This window comes from Pelophylax lessonae (genome assembly GCF_965119305.1).
Source record: "Pelophylax lessonae genome assembly, chromosome: 9".
Classification (NCBI taxonomy): domain Eukaryota; kingdom Metazoa; phylum Chordata; class Amphibia; order Anura; family Ranidae; genus Pelophylax; species Pelophylax lessonae.
The window spans coordinates 34,167,344-34,192,946 of NC_138776.1; the positions used below are offsets into that span (position 1 = coordinate 34,167,344).

General features: G+C 41.5%; 1 gene segment (V, D, J or C); it reads right to left on the reverse strand.

Annotated features, from left to right (window-relative positions):
* The window catches only part of LOC309563175 (M1-specific T cell receptor beta chain-like), a 54,919-nt gene that overhangs the window by 8,860 nt on the left and 20,456 nt on the right, over nucleotides 1–25,603 (reverse strand). The window contains exon 2 of the C gene segment in view: nucleotides 1,589–1,918.

Here is a 25,603-nt window from a genome sequence, read left to right on the forward strand (position 1 = left end):
CATTTAAAAATTGATTATAGATATAAAAGATGGATTTTAAATGAATATTTTTCAAATGCAAGTGCTAGGTACATGAGACTTGCCCATGCTCCTACTCTCCTCAGTCACCTGACTTGCGTTTCTGTTGCCAAGAAATGCCCTCTCTGTGCACTTCTTAGAATGAATCCCCACTGCAACAGGTTGGATCCATTTGCCTAGTCTCTACTGCAGCTATGTCCAAACTGTGGCACTCCAGCTGTTCAAGAACTACAATTCTCATTATGCCTAGTTATGTCTGTGAATGTCCGAGATTTACAACGGCTCATGGGAATTGTAGTTCCTGAACAGCTGGAGGGCCATAGTTGGGACACCCCTGCTCTACTGCATTGATTGACCTGCGTTCAAACATCCCCTCTTCTGGTTTCTCCCTCCAATTGGCAGTGGTGCTCTCTTTGCGCATTGCAATCCTGGGGTTCTGGGCTTCTGATAGCATCTTGCTACCTGGCTCCCTATCCTGTCTTGCCTCATTGTCCCTGCCCATTAAGCCTTGTCGTTGGACTCCCCTTTCTAACCCCTACCTGGAATGTGGCCTTCTGTCTTGGACTGCCGCATGCCTTGACCACCTGCTGTTTCCTGGATTGGCCTTACCTGCTACCCGCCTTGACCACAGAACTGTTTCTGGATGACGCTTTTCTCTGCCTGCCCTGACCTCAGCACTCAGGATACTACTTCTAACTACCGCTTGCTCTGACTACCAAAAACCTCTGGACGTTCATATGGATGCTGTCCTACATTATTACAGCCCACACCTAATCTGCCTCAAGACTACAGATACCATTTTCTGTTATCTTTGTTAAGTCCTCATAGTATAAAGTTGTGTACTAAAACCTAGGGGCAACCAAGTACAGGTAGGCCTTGTTGCCCTAAAGGAACAGGGGCTGCTATTGGTAGAAGAAACACCAGTTCCTGACCTAGGTATCGGGGCGAGCATTACAGCAAGCAGTGTCAGTACCTGAATTTGATTTGGTATCAGTTTTTTGAAGTGAAAGATCTTGAGTGGCCTGAACTCAACACTACTGAACATCTTTTGAAAGAATTTGAACATCAATTGCAAGCCTTTAGGTTCAATCTCAGTACCTGACCTCACAAATGTTCTTTTGGCTGGCTGGGAACAAACTCCCACAGACACCTTCAAAAATGGAATGAAAAGTCTTCCCAGAAGAGTAGAGGCTGCTATAAACTCAAAGTAAAGGGGGCAGCTCCATGTCAATGACCATGGTTTTGAAATGGGATGACCAACAAGGTCATATAGGTGTGATGGTCAGACAGGAATTCATTGACACTCTCCAAAATGTTATGAAAAGTCTTCCGAGAAGATTGGAGGCTGTTATAACCTTAAAGGAAAGGGGACAACTCTATGACAATGGCCATGGTTTCGGAATGGGATGACAAACAAGCCCACATAGGTGTGACGGTCAGGCATTCACAGCCATGTATTGTAGCTACTCAAAGCCATGGCGCCTTCACTATTACACTTTTAATTTGTTTTGGGGCAAGCATACACTTTATGATTCCTAAAATCATTTGATTCTGTGGCAGTTTTACATACCTGATTCTCCCTTAATCTCATCAAATGCATCACTGATGTTTCCAATAAAGCCTGCCTCACATTTGAAGGTATTGTCTGGGTTGAAATATTCAGATCTTGTCAGAGTGAGGCGTTTGCTGGTGGAAAAACTTTTGTCACCCTTGTTTTGGGTCGCCACATTTTGGTACAGGCCATTTCTTGGTTCGCCATTAATAGTCCAATTTAGCCGTACATGTTCTGGGTAGAAACCAGTTGCCACGCAGACCAATGAGATGAGTTGGTGATCTTTGAACTCTTTTTTGTTTGGAGGAAAGATTTTGACTTGGGGGGGTTTCTGTTGCTCACCTGTTTCTTTGAAGAAAAACAGAAAATATAGGAATTCACTATCGCTGTCCTGTAAGAGTAGACATTGAACTTACAGATATGTTAAACTGTACATCTTTCCATTACTTTTGGATGGAGCGTGGAAGGATTAGAGCCCCTTTCAGGTTTATATTGCTGTCTGGGTCCTCGCTAGTGAGATTCCCCCTCTCTATTGGCGCTTTTCCACTGCATGGAACCAAACAGGTTCGGCTCGCTTTTGCGCTTTTCCACTGCATGGTACGGTGTAGGAACGGTTCGGTACGGTACGGCGGCGCTTTTCCACTACATGGAACCGAACGGTACGGCTCGCTTTTGTGCTTTTCCTCTGCATGGTACGGTGTAGGAACGGTTCGGTACGTTACTGCGGCGCTATTCCACTACATGGAACCGAACGGTACGGCTTGCTTAAACAGTACCACCTCGGTTGTGGTTCCAAGCAGGCCGTACCGGTACCATATCCCACAATCCTTTGCATGCAGCCTTGACTGTTTGTCACTACTAGCCACTGATTGGTCAGAGAATTGTTGTTATCCCACCCACTTACCATTAGTGGAAAAGCAAACCGTACCGAACCGTTCCAACACCGTACCATGCGGTACCATGCAGTGGAAAACCAAACCGAGCCAAGCAGGGCCGAGTGGAGCCGAGCCAGTACTTGCAGTGGAAAAGTGCCATATTAGTCCTAGTAGTGACAATTGTTACAGAAATGAATGGGAGATCCAACATTTCAAAGTTGTCATTGAAATAGAAGGTGAGGGAAATCATTCAATGGGGATGCCTTTTCCGGGAACAAACGTCTAAGAAGGGATTTTCCCTCACTTTGGAGAAAGCTCTTTTCACTGCCTATTGTGTCTCTAGGACAGAAACCAAGGGGAATCCTAAATGTTGCAGTTGTGACAACTGTCCAAGAAGGGATTTCCTTCACTTTTGAACTTTTTCTCTCTTCCTGCTGTCTGGAAATCCAACATTTTACAGTTTTCTCCAAGGGGGACACCTGTTCTGGTCACAACTGTTATAAGAGGGGATTTTCCCTCCCTATTTACAATTTTTTTCCTCCTCCTGTTGTATCTCCAAGACAAGAAAAGAGGGGAAATCCAACATTTTAAAGCTGTCACCAGAACAAGAGGTGAAGAGACACCTTGTCTAGTCACAACTGTTCCAAGAGGGGATTTCCCCTCACTTTTCACCATTTTTCCTCCCGTCAAATATCCAAGACCGGAAATGAGGGGAAATACACATGTTTACAGTTATCTTCAGAATAAGAGGGGCGAGGGGACACCTGTTCTTGTCATAACTGTCCAAACGAGGATGTCCACTCTTTTTCCAACATTTCTTTTCACTTCCTTTTGTATCTCCAAGACAGGAAATTAGGGGAATTCCAACTTTTTCCAGTTGTCAGCTGAACAACAGGCGCTGGGTCACCAGCCTCAATAACAACTGTATAAGAGGGGATTTCCCCTCAGTTTCCAACATTGTTTTCCCTTTTTGTATCTCCAAAATAGGCAACGGGAGGGAATCCAAATTTTCACAGTTTTCACCAGAACAAGAGGTGAGGGGACACCTGCTCCAGTAACAACTGTCTAAGAAGTGATTTCTCTTTCTATCACTTTTCACCATTTTTTCTCCCTTCCTGTCATATCTCCAAGATAGGAAATGCGCGGAAATCCAAAATTCTACAGTTGTCACCAGTAAAAGAGACGAGGAAAGACCTGTTTTGATCACAACTGTCTAAGAGGGGACTTCTCACTTTTCACCATTTTTTCCCTCTTTTTGCTGTATCTCCAAGACAGGAAATGGGGGAACCACATTTTTACAGTTGTTACCAGAGCAATAGGTGAGGGGACACCTTTTCTGGTCACGAATGTCCCAAGAGGAGATTTACACTTTTTTGCCATCTTTCTTTTGTTCGTGTTGTATCTCCAAGACGGTGATCACGAAGAAATCTAAATGTATACAGTTGGTGCAGGTTTTACAATAGGTGCAGGGAACCTGTTCTGGTTACAGCTGTCTAATGGCGCTTTTCCACTGCATGGAACCGAATGGTATGGTGTAGGAACGGTTCGGTACGGTACGGCGGTGCTTTTCCACTGCATGGAACCGAACGGTACGGCTCTCTAAAACAGTACCACCTCGATTGTGGTTCCAAGAGGTACCATACTGGTACCATATCCCACAATCCTTTGCATTAAGTCACTACTAGCCACTGATTGGTCAGAGAATCGTTGTTATCCCACCCACTTAACTTTAGTACTACTTTAGTGGAAAATTAAACCGTACCGTACCGAACCGTTCCAACACCGTACCATGCGGTACCAGCAGTGGAAAAGCAAACCGGGCCGGGTAGAGCCGAGCCGGTACTTGCAGTGGAAAAGTGCCATATGAGGGGATTTCCCCTCACTTTTCACCATTTTTTTTCTCTTGCTGATGTATCTTCAAGACAAAAAAAAAAGGAGAAATACATTTTTTTTTTTTTTTTTTTTACAATTGTCACCATATTAAGAGTTGAGGAGACATCTATTCTGGTCACAACTGTCAAAGATGGGATTTTCCTTCACATTTCATCATTTTTTTTTCTCTCTTTTTGTTGTATCCTTAAGACAGGAAACAACAGGAAGTCCACATGTTACCAGAACAAGAGGGGTAGGGAAATCTGATCCAGTGACAGCTGTTTAAGAGGGGGTTTTTCTTCATCTTTTACCATTTCTCCCTTCCCATTGTATCTCCATGACAGGAAATTGGGGGAAAGCAAATGTTTACAGTTGTCACCAGAACAAGAAGTACAAGGACACCTGCTCCAGTAACATCTGTCTAAGACCCGGTTCACACTACTCTGACTTGGGACGCAACGTGTGCGACCTCAAGTTGGCACAAGTCGCTTGTCATTACAAATTCAATGTAAATGAATGAGAGCCGTCTTAATATGCACTACTGAAGTCGGTCCGACTTCAGAAAAGGTTCCTGTACTACTTCAAGGTGACCTCTATCCGACTTGTGCACATAGACTTCAATAGGAGTCGCCTCTAAGTCGGATCCTTATCTATTTTCAAGCAACTGTGATCAGACTTTCCAGGAAGAAGAAAAAGATTACCCAGGCATTCCCCACAGACAAAGTCGCCTATCATTTAAGTCTCTTCAGAGTAGTGCACAAGTCACACTAAAGTCGCTCCTTCATGGGGCGACTTTCTGGTCGCGGTAGTGTGAACCGGCTCTAAGAGATTTCCCCTCACTTTTTAACATTCCTCTTGCTTCCTGCTGTGTTTGCAACAAAGAAAACAATAGCAAATCTAAAATGCTATAATTGTCACTAGAACAAAAAAATTAAAAATAACCAGCTTCCTGGCTAGATTGCCAGGTAAAAATAAAGAGAAAACGGCCTAAAACAAACAAATACAGCCACCACATTAACCCGTTCACATGGGGGCGACGCTACTTGCCGGGGCGACCTGTGAGGTCGCGGTGCGCTCGGAGCGGCATGCATGGACTTCATATCATTGAAGTCAATGCAGGTCGCTCCAGGTCGCCCCAAAGAAGCTCAGGACCCTTTTTCTAAGTCGGAGCGACTTGTGTCGCTCCTATTAGAACGGGTCCTGTGCTAATCTATAGGCAGGCGACCCACGGCGACCTGTCAGGCGACCAGGTCGCCTGACAGGTCGCCCCAGTGTGAACGGGCTGACAAGTAAGCTGCAATATGTTATATTTTTTATTTTGGGTTTATACACACTTTGGGGGGATTTACTAAAACTGGTGCAAACAGAATCTGGTGCTTCTGTGTATGGTAACCAATCAACATCTAACTTTAGCTTGTTCAATTAAAGTGGTTCTGAAGGCAGAAGTTGTTTTACCTTCATGCAATCTATGCAGGAAGGTAAAAAAAAACCTTCAGTGAGCAGATCCCCCCTCAGCCCCCCTAATACTAACCTGAGCCTGATCACAATCCAGCGCCATGCACGAGAGCCTCGGCTCTCCTGGGTCTCTCTCTCCTCATTGGCTGACACACAGCAGCGGTAGCCATTGGCTCTTGCTGCTGTCAATCACAGCCAGTGAGGAGGGAGCTGGGGATAGCATGAACCACTATCTTTATGTCTTATGGACACACAGGTCCAGCTCGGGAATGAGCATGCACAATGGGGGAGGGGCGACAAGCACAGGCAGGACCCGAAAAGAGGAGGATCGAGGCTGCTGTGTGCAAAACCATTGCACAGAGCAGTTAAGTGTGACAAGTTTGTTATTTTAATAAATAAATAATAAACAAAAAAAAAAAAAAACTAAGCTTTATAACCATTTTAAGCTTTGACAATAAAACCTGGAAGCTGATTGGATTTTATGCAGAGCTGTAACTGATTCTCCATTTTAGGTAAATCTCCCCCTTTAAGTTATCACAGATGCAAACTTATGGGTGTGCTTGATCCCTTCTTTAGGATTTATACCAGTGGTGGTCAACTTGCTTGGTATGGGGAGTCTCAAGTGCAGCCCGTGACATCACCAAAGGGCCATGCATAAAGTTCAGTGAGTATTCAGTGTCAGAGACAGCAGACACACAACAGAATATAGTCGAAAACCATGGGCATGATAAAGAAGATTGTCATAGACTGTGGACATAATACTGGAAATGGTCAGAGACTGCAAACATAATTTAAGAGATGGTCAGAGACTGCAGACATAATAAAGGAGGTGGTCAAAGTCTGTGGATATAATACGAGAGATATTCAGGGACTGCGGACATAATACAGGAGATGGTCAGAGACTGTAAACATAATTTAAGAGATGGTCAGAGACTGTAGACATAATACGACAGATGGTCATAAACTATGGACATAATAAAAGAGATGGTAGAGACTGCAGACCTAAAACAGGAGGTGGTCAGAGACTGTTGACATAAAACAGGAGATGGTCAGAGAATACAGGCGATGCTCAAGGACTGTGGATATAATACAGGAGATGCTCAGAGACTGTGGCCATCATACAGGAGATGGTCAGAGACTGCAGATATTGTACAGGAGATGGTCAGAGACTGCAGATATGATACAAGAGATGATCAGAGGAGGCAGACATGGTACTGGAGATGGTCAGAGACTGCAGATATGATACAAGAGATGGTCAGAGACTGCAGACATGGTACAAGAGATGGTCAGAGACTGCAGACATTGTACAGGAGATGGTCAGAGACTGCAGATATGATACAAGAGATGGTCAGAGACTGCAGACATGCAGATATGATACAAGAGATGGTCAGAGACTGCAGACATGGTACAGGAGATGGTCAGAGACTGTAAACATAATTTAAGAGATGGTCAGAGACTGTAGACATAATACGACAAATGGTCATAAACTATGGACATAATAAAAGAGATGGTAGAGACTGCAGACCTAAAACAGGAGATGGTCAGAGAATACAGGAGATGCTCAAGGACTGTGGCCATCATACAGGAGATGGTCAAAGACTGCAGATATTGTACAGGAGAGGGTCAGAGACCGCAGATATGATACAAGAGATGGTCAGAGGAGGCAGACATGGTACTGGAGATGATCAGAGACTGCAGACATGGTACATGAGATGATCAGAGACTGCAGACATGGTACATGAGATGATCAGAGACTGCAGATATGATACAAGAGATGGTCAGAGACTGCAGACATGGTACAGGAGATGGTCAGAGACTGCATGTATGATACCAGAGATGGTCAGAGAATGCAGACATGGTACTGGAGATGGTCAGAGACTGTGGACATGCTGCAGAAGACTTTCAGAAATCCTCAACATGCTATCAGAACTGCTGGAGACAGGGACATAATTCTGGGGACAGTCATAGACAGGAGATACATTACGTGAGACTTCTAGGAATCATTGTTATAAAAGGGCAATAAGGAAACACAGATAAGTGCCAACAGGGGCCCTGAAGGCCGGACAACAAGTGTCAAGGGCCGCATGCAGCCCCTGGCCACAGGTTGGGCACCAGGGATTTATACAATTGAATTATATAAAGCCTGAAGAAGGAATCTAAGGCCCCCTAGCAGGGGATCTCTCCACTGATCTATGCTGAGCTTCCATCCGATCGGCCGGATGGATGGGGAATAGATCCTCATCCGTCTGTCGTTAGTGGACCGGATTGGATCGGATGTCGGCGGCTGTCAGCGGACACATGTCCACTGACATCCGCTGCTTCATAAAGAGCAATGGATAGTCCAATCCTTGTCGCCTGAAAAACTGACAGGTGGACTCCATTGGTTTGTCAGTGTGAAAGGGACCCGAGGCATCGCCAAAGGTTGCATCTGTAAGAAATTAAGTACTAAACCCAAAAAGCAAAAACGTAATAAATTGCAGCTTACCACTTAACCAATTAATGTTATCACTTAAACTCCAAACTCGCTGCATTAATATTATTGCTCTATTATTGCTCTACTAATACTAATTTAGGCAAAACAGCATTCTGAATATAATGTATAGGTTACTTATAACAGTGTTTTGGTTTTTATAATGGCAAACCTTTAATTTGTCTAAACATAAGGCTTATGCTACTATTAAATAAGATCAACGTATAAAAAAATGTATAATTGTTAAATACAGAAAATGTTAATAGAATAACACATATTACATAATATAACAGTTAAATTATATCATAATATTATTTAATAACATTAAAATTAAATTATAAATTGCCATCATATATAATAACAACATGTAAACCTTTTCATTCTTACTCACCAAGCACTGAAAGCGTGGTGCCGCTACCAAATTCTAATTTATTCCCAGAGCTCACAGCTGTATATCAGCATATAAAAACTCTCCCCTACTTTTTGAGCTGAGGTCTCTCCAATCTATTCTTAAAAAGATGCTGTTTTTGCACAAATAAAGAGTGAAATCTGTAGACTTACCCAGCACGTGGAGAACAGTGCCACTTCCAAAAATGACTGCCGAGCTAGACACAGTGAAGGACCATTGGTGGAAAACCTCAAAGGGGCATTATGATACTACAAAGATTTTTTTTGTGAAACTTTTGAGCCTCTAGATGATAGAGGACTACAAGATCCCACAGGCCCTGCTAGACTGAACTGATGGGTTTGCTGAGACTTGTAGTTTCTTGACAAATGCAGGAATGGCATTTTCCCCAACTTTGCCGAAATCATGCCTTAACAGCTTAGGGTCCACCGTGAGCGTCCTCTGTGCTCTTCAATTAACTGCTTAGCATCGGGGTTCCTATAGTGGCCTCTGTCTTGCAACCATCAAACCTTAATCATATCAATATTGTTAACTGACAGATGCATCAATTTTTGTAAAGGCACTGGTATTTTTTGTAATACAGTGCTCCCCCAGTCCTCACCATAATACACAAAGCTACAAAAACAGCTTCACCCAGACATGCTAAAAAGTGCCTTGCTTGCCATAAACCAAGCTAGGCTGAAGAATGAAGTGGAGCTTCGCTGCTAAACATTTTTAAAATCTTTATAAGGTATATAATTATGCATTTCTATATAATAAAACAATCCTAGGATAGTGGAGGTTTAGGATATTAGAAGGCATAAAAAAAATATATATATTAAAACATCTATTTTACTCTACAGCCTGTCCAGGTTTATGGGTAAATCCACCTAAACACAGTCACTCAATGACATCTCATGAGAGTCCATGCGATGCCATTGAGTGACCATGTTTGGGTGGATTCAAATGAGATGCCATTGGGTGACTATGTTTAGGTGGATTCACATGAGATGCCATTGGGTGACTATGTTTAGGTGGATTCACATGAGATGCCATGGAGTGACTATGTTTAGGTGGATTCACATGCGATGCCATTGGGTGACTATGTTTAGGTGGATTCAAATGAGATGCCATTGGGTGACTATGTTTAGGTGGATTCACATGAGATGCCATGGAGTGACTATGTTTAGGTGGATTCACATGCGATGCCATTGGGTGACTATGTTTAGGTGGATTCACATGCGATGCCATTGGGTGACTATGTTTAGGTGGATTCACATGAGATGCCATTGGGTGACCATGTTTAGGTGGATTCACATGAGATGCTGTTGGGTGACTATGTTTAGGTGGATTCACATGAGATGCCATTGGGTGACCATGTTTAGGTGGATTCAAATTAGATGTCATTGGGTGACTATGTTTAGGTGGATTCACATGAGATGCCATTGGGTGATCATGTTTAGGTGGATTCAAATTAGATGTCATTGGGTGACCATGTTTAGGTGGATTCACATGAGATGCCATTGGGTGATCATGTTTAGGTGGATTCAAATTAGATGTCATTGGGTGACCATGTTTAGGTGGATTAACATGAGATGCCATTGGGTGACCATGTTTAGGTGGATTCAAATGAGATGCCGTTAGGTGACTATGTTTATGTGGATTCACATGAGATGCCATTGGATGACCATGTTTAGGTGGATTCACATGAGATGCCGTTGGGTGACTATGTTTAGGTGGCTTCACATGAGATGCCATTGGGTGACTATGTTTAGGTGGATTCACATGAGATGCCGTTGGGTGACCATGTTTAGGTGGATTCACATGAGATGCCATTGGGTGACCATGTTTAGGTGGATTCACATGAGATGCCGTTGGATGACCATGTTTAGGTGGATTCACATGAGATGCCGTTGGGTGACCATGTTTAGGTGGCTTCACATGTGATTCCTTCGGGTGACTATGTTTAGGTGGATTCACATGAGATGCCATTGGGTGACCATGTTTAGGTGGATTCACATGAGATGCCGTCGGGTGACTATGTTTAGGTGGCTTCACATGAGATGCCATTGGGTGACTATGTTTAGGTGGATTCACATGAGATGCCGTTGGGTGACCATGTTTAGGTGGATTCACATGAGATGCCATTGGGTGACCATGTTTAGGTGGATTCACATGAGATGCCGTTGGATGACCATGTTTAGGTGGATTCACATGAGATGCCGTTGGGTGACCATGTTTAGGTGGCTTCACATGAGATGCCTTTGGGTGACTATGTTTAGGTGGATTCACATGAGATGCCATTGGGTGACTATGTTTAGGTGGATTCACATGCGATTCCATTGGGTGACCATGTTTAGGTGGCTTCACATGAGATGCCATTGGGTGACTATGTTTAGGTGGATTAACATGAGATGCCATTGGGTGACCATGTTTAGGTGGATTAACATGAGATGCCATTGGGTGACCATGTTTAGGTGGATTAACATGTGATTCCATTGGGTGACTATGTTTAGGTGGATTCACATGTGATTCCATTGGGTGACTATGTTTAGGTGGATTCACATGAGATGCCATTGGGTGACTAGGTTTAGGTGGATTCACATGAGATGCCATTGGGTGACTATATTTAGATGGATAAGGTGGCCTTCTGATTTCTCAGCAATGAAGTGATTTTGTTCTACCTTTTTTTTTTTAAATATTCTGCAATAGAAACAGCAGCAGGAGTAGGAAGATTCTCATGGGGTGGTCTAAAAAAAACACGAGCTTCTACTGTGAAAATTTGCAAGTCAGTTGGTGATTAAGCCCGTTACAATGGATGCAAAAGTGTAATATCAGTTTTAGGTGGCTAAAGGCTTTACAAAAATGTTCCACACCTTAGATGCACATTTTGTTTTTAATGTTGCCTATGCAGCAAACTTTTTTCTTTTCTTTTCTCTTGCAAATGGTATTTTTGTGTATGCTTGCACTCTTGAAGGGCCTGCTTGAGGTTTTCTGAGACCATCAAGGCATGGCTTGATCTCTAACCCATGCACTGGGGCGTATTTATAAAGCAGTTAATGTGACATTCATCAAACATTCACTAGTAGTGAATGAATCACTGTCATTTTAAAACACATGCACTAGGAAAATTTACCTACGGTGAATGTTTGGTGATTGAGAGATACACGACTTAATAAATCTGCAACTAGATGAACCATGTGTAAAAAATCAGCCTGCACAAAGCATTAGATACACCTATTTAATGACTTAGGACAAAGCACTAAGCCTACATGCTAAGTACAATAACCTCTATCAGCCACATGTCAGTTTCCAGCATCGCTTATTTAGTAAATCTGATTACAAAGAGTTTTCGAAACTCTGGCTATGATCATTGATTTGTCAGCTGCCCTATTATTGAATCTGTTCACAAGAAAAAAGCATTTGGATATGAAGAGTTTCACCAACAATATAAAACATTATGGGGGAGATTTACTAAAATTGGAGCACTCAGAATCTAGTGGAGCTGTGCATGGTAGCCAATCAGCTTCCAACTTCAGGTTGTCCAAATAAACTTTGACAATAAAACCTGGAAGCGGATTGGTTTCTATGGACAGTTGCACCAGCTTTTGCACTCCAGTTTTAGTAAATCCCCCCAACGTTTTTTTTTTTAAACCTTTGGATTAAGTAACAATTTAGTTTGAGTGCAGACATGATTCACAATTATTCCAAGTGTCCAGGCAGAGCGCAAGAACCCTCAGTTCTTGCATTTATGCAGCTTTTTGCTAAAGAATCTAAGATTTTAACAGAAGGTGCCACTACTTGGCATTGGCAACCTGAATTTAAAAACCTAAAAATGTTTTTAATTTTTTTTTTAAAAATCTGTTCTAATCTTTAAATCTAAATCTGTTCTAATCCGCTCTCCATATGCGTTATGGGATTTTACATACAATACATTTGCTTTAGAGCCATGGTATATCAATAACTTATACATTTGCTTTAAAAAAAGCTAATTTAGGCTTAAAGGGCTTTAGGAGGTTATAGAAATTGCCAACAGTATTATTTCTTACCGAGAACATTTAGGATGGTGCCAACTCCAAAATACTGTCTTTCGTTAGTCACAGCTGCAAATGGCCGTACTAAATCCCGACGAGTCTACCTTGGCACTAATTTTATTGAAATTTCCTTGGCTGTATCCCAAAGGAAACAAAAATCTCTTGAGATCTCTAAATAAAATATTCCCTGGCTTCCTTTGTAAGCTAGTAAACAGTGTATTAGTTAGGTTACAGATAACTTGGCATATATATATATATATATATATATATATATATATATATATATATATATATATATATATATATATATATATATATATACCGTATCATCTAACTGTAGTCATTTGAGATCTTCCCACCATGACTCATTTGTTATAACTATCATTAAACCTATTAAATTAAGATCAGATCACCATGACTCATTTGATATAACTATCATTAATCCTATTAAATTAAGATCAGATCTCTACAAACTTCAGGATTGTCTAAGCCCTCTAGACCTCTATATAGCCCATGGGTGTCCAACCTTTTGGCTTCTCTGGGCCACATTGAGTGTAGAGAAATTTTCTCGGGCCGCATATAAAATATATACTTTAGTTAAGGTATATAATTTAAAAAACACCGCCGCTCCCTTCCCGTGCTGCTGCGCCCCCCCCCCCCAGCACTAATTTAACACTAATTAGTGGATGATCCTAATTGCCAGCCTCTGCCTACAGTTAGTTGGAAGCCGCTGGGGCCATGCCCGCGACTTGAATTCTGCAAAAAAAGCAAAAAAAAAAAAATTGTCAGGGGGTCAGTGGGCCGCATTGCCTGCGGTTCCGGGCCGCATGTGTCCCCCATGCCGCAGGTTGAACATGCCTGATATAGCCCAAGCCTTCAGAGTAGACACAATTTGGCAATAAGCTTAATCTATTTGGTCAGAGAAAATTAAAATCCATTGGAAGTCCTTCAAGGACCAAGGTGGACATCACTAACGTATTAATGTATAATAGAGAGACAATATATATTTTTATTTTTACTTACCAAGAACTGAGATAATTGTACCCCCTCCAAACTCTTGTTTATTGGCAGCATTCACAGTTGTACATTGGTGTATAAAAACTTCACCTTTCACATGGTTGCCCAAAACACAGACAATGGTGCCACTTACCCAGGATAGAGAGGATTGTCCCCCCTCCAAACTCCAGCTTAGTTCCAGTATTCACAGTTATACATTGGTGTATAAAAACCTAACCTTGATGGTCATGTCACACCATCAACCTTGTAGCAGAGATATGTGGAAGCTATGGATATCTTTGCTTGTTTTCATATAGTTACTGCTTTAGCTGGCTACAATGCTTCTCAATGCAACTTCATGTTGCTGGTGTGTCATGGTCATCTGCATTGGATAAGATGAGTACTTACTGATTTTACATTACAACAATCACCGGTGAAGCGGACATACACAAAACACAGACATTGTGGCCACTTACCTAGGACAGAAAGGATTGTTCCCCCTCCAAATTCCTGCTTAGCAGCATTACTCACAGCTACACAATGGTGTAATAAAACCTCAATTCTTACTGCACTTACCCAGAACATCGACTATGGTGCCACCACCAAAGTACTGTGTGGAGGATCCAGTACACAGTGGGTTAGTTTCAGCCAAAAACCTCCCAAAATTTGACCTTATGTACCGTATTTTCCGGCGTATAAGACGACCCTCCCTAATTTTCATCTACCGGTAATACTTATACTTAGGTTACCTTGGAGATATTATACTCGGCGTATAAGACGACCCCCCATTTTTGGGGGATTTTTTTGAGGTTCAAAAGTAGTCTTATACGCCAGAAAATACAGTATTTATTTTTTGTATTAATTCTTAATCTTAACTCATACTGTAGAACATAGATTAGAAGATCTTATTATTTTAGAATGGCAAATCATTATCCATATGATAATTTGGAAATTTCGGTATTTGGAAAAATTAAAGATAGCGGTTGATAAAGAATTTGTTCACAGCCAGTTGACGAAAGCCACCACTTGTTCACAAGCACATTGGTCCAAATTGGATCTATAGAGCTTCAAGTTCCTGCAATCTCAACAAGTCTTTAGACTTTTTCGAATGTTCTTCAATTTTGTCTTTTGATCCTGTTGGAGGAGCACCAGCTTGATAAGACCCAAGGATGACGTGATTGTTCTTTTTGACATTGAAGCATTATTATAAAAAGTTGTGGGCTGCCTTGATCTTTCCTTAGCCTCACAACATTAGACATCACCACTGGGGGTTATTGTAAAGGCCTTACATTAATTTTTATCATGGTGCTACCGCTGCTCACAATGTTACGCACTGCTACAAAAAGGGTGATTTCTAGCTTTTACAAGCATGGAGTGGTCTTGTTCTCTTCTCTGCTCTAAAAGTCTCTCGGTGTCCACAGCTTTTTTATTAAGAAAAAAACGTAAAAAATAATGAAGTATGGAGGCTGCTAATGCTGACATCTCTTTTTTGAAAATGCTGGTTGCCTGGCTAAACCAACGGCACTTTCTGAGTAAATGACCTGGAACAAGTACGCAGATTACTAGTTGTGACTTCATTGATACGTTCCTGGTCTGCATGCTTGTTTTGGGTCACTGATCTACGGCCAAAGGAAGCCAAACTGCTAGCAATTTTCAAAGTAGGCCAGCAATGGCACCCCCATATTTCTCTCAATGCAGGTTGACTTTAAGACTTGTTTTAAAACCAATGTGCTGTACGTTATATTATCATTGCTAGAGCTGCGTTGACCATAATTTTGTCACTAATGAAGTTATCAATGTTTTGTAAATTTATATGTAACGTCTAGAGAGGAAATAATGTTTATAGTAAACTAATTTATGGGGGTCAGATAATTTAGCAATGGGACTTTAAAATTATTAATATTTTCTGCTTTTTTGTGGCACAGGACGGTATGCAGTAATTTATATCAAACCATTCATGCCACATCCAGTCCCCGCAGAAGCTTGCACTCTAATATCCTTACCACAGTCACACAAATATTCACTTTGGGGGAGAATTACTAATACTGGTGCACACAGAATCTGGTGAAGCTGTGCATATTGACCAATCAGCTTGTAGGTTTTATTGTCAAAGTTTAATTCAACAAGCTCCAGTTTGAAGCTGATTTGTTTCATGCGTAGCTGCACCAGGTTCTGGGTTCACCAGTTTTAGCAAATCTTCCCCATTGTATGTTAGAATCGGTAATTAACCAACTATCTTTCTCAAGGTTTTTGGGTTGTGAAAGGAACCCAGGCACAATCCTCAGCCCTAGTAACCAGCAAAGAGGACATCTTGTGCTTCCAGTGTAGGCAAACCCTAAGGGCCCATTCACACTTAAGCGATCCATTGTGTTGTGTTTATGCACATGCGTGTGTTATATCAGGAGTTAATGTGCATTGCATTATGTTCACTCATTCATTATATATATATATATATATATATATATATATATATATATATATATATATATATATATATATATATATATATATATAGGCTGCTAATGCACCACACTGGATGAAAAAAAAAAAAAGTACGGTACTTGACCCTTTTTTAAAAATGCAGTGCACTACAACGCATAGCATATGCATTGTGGTGTGCTGCACTGGGTTGTGCATTGTGTGCTGCTGTACAATGTATTGGGGTTCACATGCATTGAGGCAATATGGATTAATGTGTGCGTTATACCATGTTACCACAAGGCAAAGTATGAATAGGCCTCGAATCAATTTTTTTAGTTTGTTTAGCATCATGTGTTATTGCATACAGTTTTCCTAAGGCTCCGTTCACATCTAGGCATTGCTGTTTATACAGGCGTTTTTGCAGCATTTTTGTGCAGGCATTTTAAGTTGACAAGTGACCAGTAAAATGCCTGTAATCTACCAAAAAAGAAGCTCATGTACTTTCTTGAGCGGCGGGCATTTTGCTTAAGGCGACAGAACGCTCAGATGTGAACAGGGGCCATTGAAATGAATGGGATTTGTCTTGTTGGGCATTTTTAGAGCTAAAGCTTAGAGCAGAAAATTGCCCAACAACGCCTAGATGTGAACGGAGCCTCAGTCAGTTTTGTTTATTCTTTAGTAAATTTGTTGCAAAATTTCTTACCTGAATATCCTGTCAGTTAGAGTACTTCCAGTTGCATGCTGGCAATGCAAAGCCTTTGCACTGCAACTAGCAGAAGTGTTGTCACCCGGCCATGTGCGCTCATCAAATCAAACTTTGTACTGCCTGCCTGATGGATTTGATAGGTAGCCCACCGACTGACAATGCTGCTGCTAATTGTGAGACAGGAGCTTTGCATTGACAAGATGCCAGGCTTAATGAGAATTTAATTTTGGGTTTATACATACTTGACCTAAAAATAAGCACAGGTCTTGGTATGCACACTGGATTCTGTATTATATGTCATGGAGCATCTATGTGTGCCTCCGTACTCCATTTTATAAGAATGCCAATAATGAGACACTTAAAGAACTCACTTAGTTTTGCATGGGATCCAGTTGCAGTGAATTTTCAAAAGTTGCGCATGCACTAATTTAGGCACGGTACGATTTCAAAATATGGGCTTAAAGTCACACCACGCAGAAGTGCCCGAGAATCGCACAGAAATGCACAGCGCATTCCTGGTGTGAACCAGCCCTTAGAGCAGCCATGCATTCAGTTGTTTAGGACCCATCATTCTATGTACCTAAAGCCCCATACACACGTACTGATCGTCGGCCGAACGATCGGCCGTCTTTTGTCCAGGGCTGTCGTGTCGGTTGAAAACTGCAAAAGACTGCACATGAATTTTGTCGACCAACAGCAGCCGACTGCAGAAGTGATGTCATGTGATGGTTAACTTTCCGTGTGTTTTTTCTTCTCTGAGCATGCCCAGTCTTGCAAATCTGCTGTCTGTCGGCCGAATTCTGTTCTGACTGGCGAACAATCGGCCGTTCTGGTGTTGGCCTACAAAAATTTTAAAGCTTGCACATCAGATTCTTTTCGGCCGAAAGTGCGCTGTCGGCTGTCGGAAGCATCATACTAACAAGCCTACAATTGGCCGATCGGTCATCGGCCGAATATTTACGGCCGACAATCGGTATGTGTGTACGGGCCTTAACACTGCACCTAAAGGAAACCCACAAAACGGAACATACAAACTCCATGCAGGCAGTGTCCCTAAACTGAACTGTCAGCTCCCATGTTACAAGACAGAAATGCTATCTAATTTGACATAATGCCACGGTAAGCCCTAATTTGTTTCCAGGAGTGTTCACAATAACTCTGAAAAACGTACAACCTGTGATAGCAACATTATCTGGCCTGTTATAAAAAATACTAATTACCCGATTGTCATGATATTCCCAAATCCCCAAGCTTCGCTTATTAGTGAGTCACTGACCTGAAAATAATAAGCAGCCATTATTTCTTATATTCAAACCCCTTACATTTTACGCATGTAAAATGGAGAACGACAATATAATGGCTTGCTGCAGACATTTGAATTTGATTATTTAATAATTCGTTTTTTTTTTTTTATTTACATTTTAATTTTTTAAATTTAATTTAATTAAATTTTAATTTAATGTTAAAGCTCTAGAACAACTTTGTACTAATTCATATGTGGAACTTTATTTAACAACTTACCCAGTATAGAGAGGATGGTTCCAGCTCCAAAATATTGTGTTCCAGTTCCACTCACAGCCACAGAGGTATGTACTAAATCCCATCTACCATACTAAGTACTGGCAAAGGATCCACACTACCCAATCACATAAAGCCAGGATGGCTGAATATTTTAAGGGTATTAATTAGCTCATGCCACCTTTGCAATTACCCTTACAAATTAGAATGAAGATATTATTTTCTAGTAACTTTTTAAGAAAATCTGACCTGGGAAAGCCTACTGTCCCATTAACCCTTTGGTAAATGTGCATTGAATATACTAATCAAATCATTAATACCATCATTAATAATTTACTTTGTTCTGTGGGCAGTGTCGGAAAAGAAAGCACTGCAACAGACTGATTTTTCGTGGAAGCTAATAAATTAAATACATTAACCAAGATTCCTTTTGCAAGTTAAGAAGAGTTGTGTACAATTGAATTTGTTGTTTAGTTAATGTAATTACTTACCTATGACAGAGAGAATGGTCCCTGCTCCAAAATATTGTGTGTTGTATCCGCTCACAGCCACAGAGCTCTGTACTAAATCCCACTAACCACAATCATTAGCATAGTCGTTGCCCATTCTACCCAATAGAATATTCTAGTGAAAATTTGAGAAGTCTTAGGATGTATATGTCAGCATTGCTGAAAAGATTGAAACCTATTAGGCCCCATTCACACTGGGGCGATCCGACTTCCCGGGGCGACCTCACATAGACCTCATAACATTGAAGTCTATGCATGTCGCTCCGGGTCGCCCCAAAGAAGCTCCGGATCTTTTTCTAAGTCGGAGCGACTTGTGTCGCTCCTATTAGAACGGGTCCATAGCTACTCTATGGCAGGCGACCTGTCAGGCGACCAGGTCCCCTGACAGGTCGCCCCAGTGTGAACGGGGACTAACACAAATACACTTTATGGTCAAACGTTCATGGACAAATAAAATCAAAAAAGATCCTGCCCTAAAAATTGAGTAATTGAATGAATGATGTGAGTGAGAAATTGGTGAAAGCAGCTGGAAACACTTGATTATAGTAAATCAAACAATATAAGACACAAAATAGTGCAGCGCTATCAAACATATGATGTGAACCATACAAATGTAAAATCAACAATAAGGTGTAAATAGCACTAAGTGATAGAGTGAACAAAAAAGTCCGTAAGTTGATATTCGTGACTCCCAAATCAAAAAAAAAGTCCCAGAAAGGTGATGTTAAAGCGGAAGGCTTGAATCCCAAGGAGAGATAGGAATACACCCGTGGTATATATGTCAAAGTGGCCGCTTACCAGAGGTTAAGACCTCCAACCTAATGGAATGGCCATGCACACTTTAGATGTTAAACCAGATAGGTTGTATCCTTCATAGTCCAGGGAAACCAGATATATTCCACTATATATGTACTATACATATATAGTGGAATATATCTGGTTTCCCTGGACTATGACGGATACAACCTATCTGGTTTAACATCTAAAGAGTGCATGGCCATTCCATTAGGTTGGAGGCCTTAACCTCTGGTAAGCGGCCACTTTGACATATATACCACGGGTGTATTCCTATCTCTCCTTGGGATTCAAGCCTTCCGCTTTAACATCACCTTTCTGGGACTTTTTTTGATTTGGAAGTCACGAATATCAACTTATAAACGTTCATGGACAACTGATCATCACACCTATATGAGCTTGTTAGACATCCTTCTAAAAGCAGGGTCACTAATGTGGAGCTGGCTACCCTTTTATGGCTATGCCAGCCTCCACTCTTCTAGGATGAGTTTTTCCAAGATTTTGGAGTGCGTCTTTGGGAATTTGTGCTTGTTTAGCCAAAAGCTCAGTTACCGATGTTAGAAGAGAAAACCTGATTCACAATTCGCCCAGTTCATCCCAAAAGTGTTAAGTAATGTTGAGGTCAGAGCTCTGTACAGGCCACTTGAGTTTCTCCACACCTTCCTTAGCATGCATAAGGAAGGGGATATATTCCAGAGATAAAACTATAATCCTACCCCTTTATGAAAACTCTGGTCCGGCCACAACTGGAGTATTCTGTCCAGTTCTGGTCACCGATCCTCAGAAAGGATGTGCTTGAACTGGAAAGAGTCCAAAGAAGGGCAACTAAGCTAGTTAGGGGACTGGAGGACCTAAATTATTAGGAGCGTTTACAAGCTCTTGATGTATTCTCCCTAGAGAAGAGACGCTCAAGCGATTTACAAATACCTCAACGGTGATCTCAGCATAGAAAAAATAGTATTCAGTCGCAAGGAATGTAAGAGGGCACGAGGCCATACGATGCGGCTAATGGAGAAGTGATTTAACCTCAGGCTACGCAAGGGGTTTTTTTTACAGTAAGGTCAATAAGATTGTGGAACTCTCTTCCACAAGTGGTAGTAACTGCGGGCAGTATGGCTACTTTTAAAAGACTCTTGGACGTACATCTCCAAGATCAAAACATTATGGGTATGAGAAATGAATACGTCCACACACACCTACGCAGGTTGAACTGGATGAACTGTTGTCTTTATTCAACATCAACTACTATGTAACTATGTAACTCCTCAAACCACATGTTTATGAAACTGGCTTTGTACAAAGGGGCACAGTCATGCTGGAACCTTCACTAAACTGTTACCACGAGTTCAGAAATACATAATTGTCTACAGTACCCTTGAATAGAAACACCTAAACTCTATTGGATTTGGAGAGGAGAGGTGTCCTCATATGTTTGGCCTATCATTTGGTGTGGTGATCAGGTGTCAACAAGCCTTTGGCGATATAGTATATATGACATCTAGATTCCCAGATCCAGCAGCCTTTAACACTTTAACCCAATTACACAATATACCTCCTTATAACTTTTTAAATACAAAGTACCCTTTTCCCTGGTTCGCATTGATGCTATTTTGAAATCGTGCTACTTCACTTAAAGTAGCACAATTTCAAAGTAGCAGATCAACGCAATTTCAGGTGCTTCTTGAAAGATATCTGTCCGGCTTCATGCACAGATGTCTATTGAAGTCCTCCCAAAATCGGCAAAAGTAGTGCAGGGACAGAAAAGTCGGTGTTGCACCGATTGGAACAGTGCCATTGCCGGCAATAGGCTGCGACTTTTTGTGCGACAAATTGCTCCAATGTGAACGAGGGCTTTATTTCACATAATTTAGGCACCGTTCACACTTGTACGACTTCAAAGTCATGTGACTTTGGACTGCATCTTGTCATGTGACTTGGATGTGACTTATTGTCCCTCTGCAAAGGCGGACCCGGTGTTGCATGTTAAGCATTCAAGTACAACATTCATTCAACTTTTGAGGGTTTACATTGAAGTCTATTGCCCTCAAGTTGCATGAAGGTTGGACCAAAGTAATGCATGAACTACTTTGAAGTCACTGCGACTTTAAGTAGCACATATATGAATTGTTATAATTGGAAAACATAGGGTACAACTTGTCATTCTGCTTTGATGTCCAAAGTCACATGACAAGTCGCACAAGTTTGAATGGGATGTAAGGAATCTTCTAAATTAGTGATTCAGACCCAGGTTTAGCTATCTTCTTATCTTGTTCTTGTGACTCTGCATACATTTGTATCCAATGCATTCTGATTGCATTCACATCTAAATAGTTTGATCTTAGATTGTAAGCTCTAACGAGCAGGGCCCTCTGATTCCTACTGTATTAAAATATATTGTACTTCTACTGTCTACCCTCAAGTTGTAAAGCGCTGTGTAAACTGTCGGCGCTATATAAATCCTGTATAATATAATAATAAATAATAAATAGTTCCTAGCAGGATAAGGCAGAGAGCTACCATAGGAAAGCTACAGCAGATATAGAATTGTTGTACAAGTCAACCAGTACCCTACATGTTCCTGCATTGCAGTGCAGATCATTGTGGAAAATGCAACCTGCAATAATTTTACTACATCTATGTAGGTTTTATGGCCCCATGGAAATAAAAAGGAACATGGCAGACTGCATGTAGTATGTTTTACTGAGAAATAGTGCAGTAGTACACATGACCAGCCAACAGATTATTATTTGAAACGAACATACAAAATGCATGCAAAAAAGACAACCAGATGCTATTGTTGAGCAGTTAGTTCATTAAGCACATGTATTGTGTTTTAAACCTTTAGAGCCGGTTCACACTGGGGCGACTCAAAGTCTCCCCGACTTTGAGCTGCCCCGTGCAGCACAACTTCATCGCGGCTTGCAAACGACTTCTATAATAGAAGTCAATGCAAGCCACTCCGATGTCGCCCCGAAGTAGTGCAGGAACCTTTTTTGAGTCGCTCTGATTAGAACGGTTCCATTGCACAGAATGGAGTACGACTTGTCAGGCGACCAAGTCGTCTGACAAGTCGTGGCAGTGTGAACCGGGACCTAGTTCAATGTTTTCTATGTTTTTTTTTTTAATTGTACTGTACAACATTCCCATTCTTCTCTAAAAATGAGAAATCCAATAGGTTTAGACTCATGGGGACTAAGGGGTTCAAAAAAATGTAACCTTTTATTACTTACCCAAAACTGAGAGGATGGTGCCACTTCCAAAATACTGCCTCTCGGCATTCACAGTTGCAAACTTCCATACAAAATCCTTTCGGGTTTATCAAGCCCACTAATATTGCCATCTTGGTAGTAATTTTATTAATATTTCCAATGCTAAACCTCAGAATCATCAAATTAAGGGATCCTTAAAGAAATCCCTAAAGAAAATACTATAGGATGTCTTCAGAAAACTAGTATGATGGATAGTTACCCATACTAACAGCCAGTTTATCTTTACTTAACTGGCAGCAATAACATAATATCCCGAGTCCAATCAACAATTATATGTGCTAAAATTCTAGGGCCATTGTTAGGTTTTACTAAGATCTGATCCTGCCAATATGGGGTAGATACAGCTATTTGGTAAGGGAAGAAGACCTTAAATAATCCTGTATGGTCTGTTGATTAAGTAATAGGGTTTTTGGAAGATCGTGGTCTTCAATGACCAAATTGGACAGCACTCATATTAACAGAGCCTTTCTTAACCCGGGTTCTGAGGAACCCTGGAGTTTCTCTACAAGTTGCTAGGAGTTCAGTGGCAGGTTGATCTCCAGCCTCCACTGACCTCTAAGTAAATGGTCAGGTCCTTACTGACCACCAATGTGAAGGATTGCTACAATTTTTTTTGTCTGTTTCTTCTCTGGCCATTATTATTATTTGCTCCATTTCATGATTATTGATGAAGATAATATTGTCAAAGGGCTGAGATGTTAAGCACACTCTATTATTAATTCCTTTAGCCTACAAACTTCAGATCATGCTAATGTACCATCAGGTGTAGCTATAATATATTTGTGGGGGTTCGCTGAGCCCTGAAAGCTATTACAAAGGTTCCTCTTCGGTGAAAAGGTTGAGAAAGGAAGTTTTAACACATTACTAAAGGACACATAATACTTTTTAACTTACCAAGCACTGATAGGATTGTTCCTTCTCCAAAATCTAGTTTAGAGGCAGTATTCACAGCTGTACATTGGTGTATAAAAACCTAAACGTTGATGGACTTACCCAACACACTGACAATGGTACCACTGCCGAAATAGGCTGCAGAGGCTCCAGAACACAGTGCCTTGGTCCCAGCCAAAAACTTCCACAGAGTTGAACTTCTATATGTCCATATTTAGAAATATCGAGGTGGTTTTCGAAAAGTTTGGATCACCTTTGGCTTCATGGAATTTATTTTTGTGTTGGCCACCAGAAGTTTGTTTCGTTTTTAGAATGTCATATGAAAGTTGAGATTTTAGAATTAATAGTTGACTCACCAAGGGTTGATGATCCTTTTGTGACATTTGAGCTTTGCTACAAAGCCCTCCAAGGTTTCCACAGGCTGTCTAAAGTCTTTGATGTGCCTTCATTACATAGTAGGACGCTGTATGCCTCCACTGGGGTTATTGTAAAGGGTTTCTATTAATTTTATCATGGTGCTACTAGTACCCACAATGTTACGCACTGCTACAAGAAGTGGATTTTCTAGCTCTCTCAGGCATGCCTCCTCTATGGTTTCTGTTAAGATGTGTTTGTGTCCACAATAATGCTGTGTAAAGGAATTCTTTACCTAATTCTGGAAATTATTTGTATTATCAATTCATTAGATTAGCCTTTTCCAACCTTTTTACCCTAGAAGAACCCCTAAAATATTTTCAGGTCTCATGGAACCCTAACCAAAACCAGTTCATTGTTGGTCAATGGCAAAAATTCTGTTGTATCTGTGGACAATTGACACAATGCAACCCATACAAAGGTAGTCAGAATGCCAACCTTACAGACAGCTAAAAAGATACTTGGTATCATGCTGCTGTCTTTGCTTAATGGCTCTGGTGCTGGCCCTGGAACTATGAGGCACCATCAATTGGGAGGTCAATCGCCTACAGCTCTAGCAACCTCTGGAGGAACCCTAGGCTTCCTCAGAGCGCTGGTTGGGAATGGCTGCATTGTGGCCCTTTCATATGGCTGGCCATGCTTACCTCCCTCTGAAAAGTGATCTGCGGTGGATTTCTTTTTTAAAAGGTGGTAAGAACTGTTGCCCATGTGAAACAGCCCCAATGCAGCCATTCCCAACCTGGCAGTGGCTGGCAGGTGTTCAGAAGGCGATCCTATCACCTTCTGATTGTATACTTTTTTTAAAATCCCAAGCATTTGGCTCGCGGTTGTGGCATGTTCCATTTCCCTTAATGGGCAAGTTTGACAGGCAGTGCCGCCTTTCAATCTCTGTAGGCCAAATGAAACCTGCCACGGCTGAAAAGCATTATGTCCAGTATGTGTGTCCACGATGTGATGTCTGGCTGTAATGTTAGATTTTATGTGTGAGGCCAAGGGATTGTATATGGTGGTAGGGAGGGGGGCTACCAATAAAACCGCAGCTCAGCCGCCTGTTTTTACTGTCCCCCAGCCACCTTTGATAAAGAGCCCTTAGTGCTGGTTCACACTAGTACGATGCCAGACATTGCATGGGATTTGCACCACATTGCGGTACAGATCACATGCAATGTCTGTGCGATGTGATTTCAGCCATACAAAATGTATGGCTGAAATCGCATTTGCACCACAATGGTGCAGGACCCTTTTTTTGGTTCTCACTGGAATCGGATTGCATGGTTGTTCACACCTATGCAATCCGATTCCTGCACCATTTCACAGTTCGCACTGCTGCGATCTGCGAACCAATCTGGGGGTGTCATTAACCCCCAGCGATTCACAGATCTCAGTGTGAACCACTGTGCGACACTGGTGTGATGTGGGACCC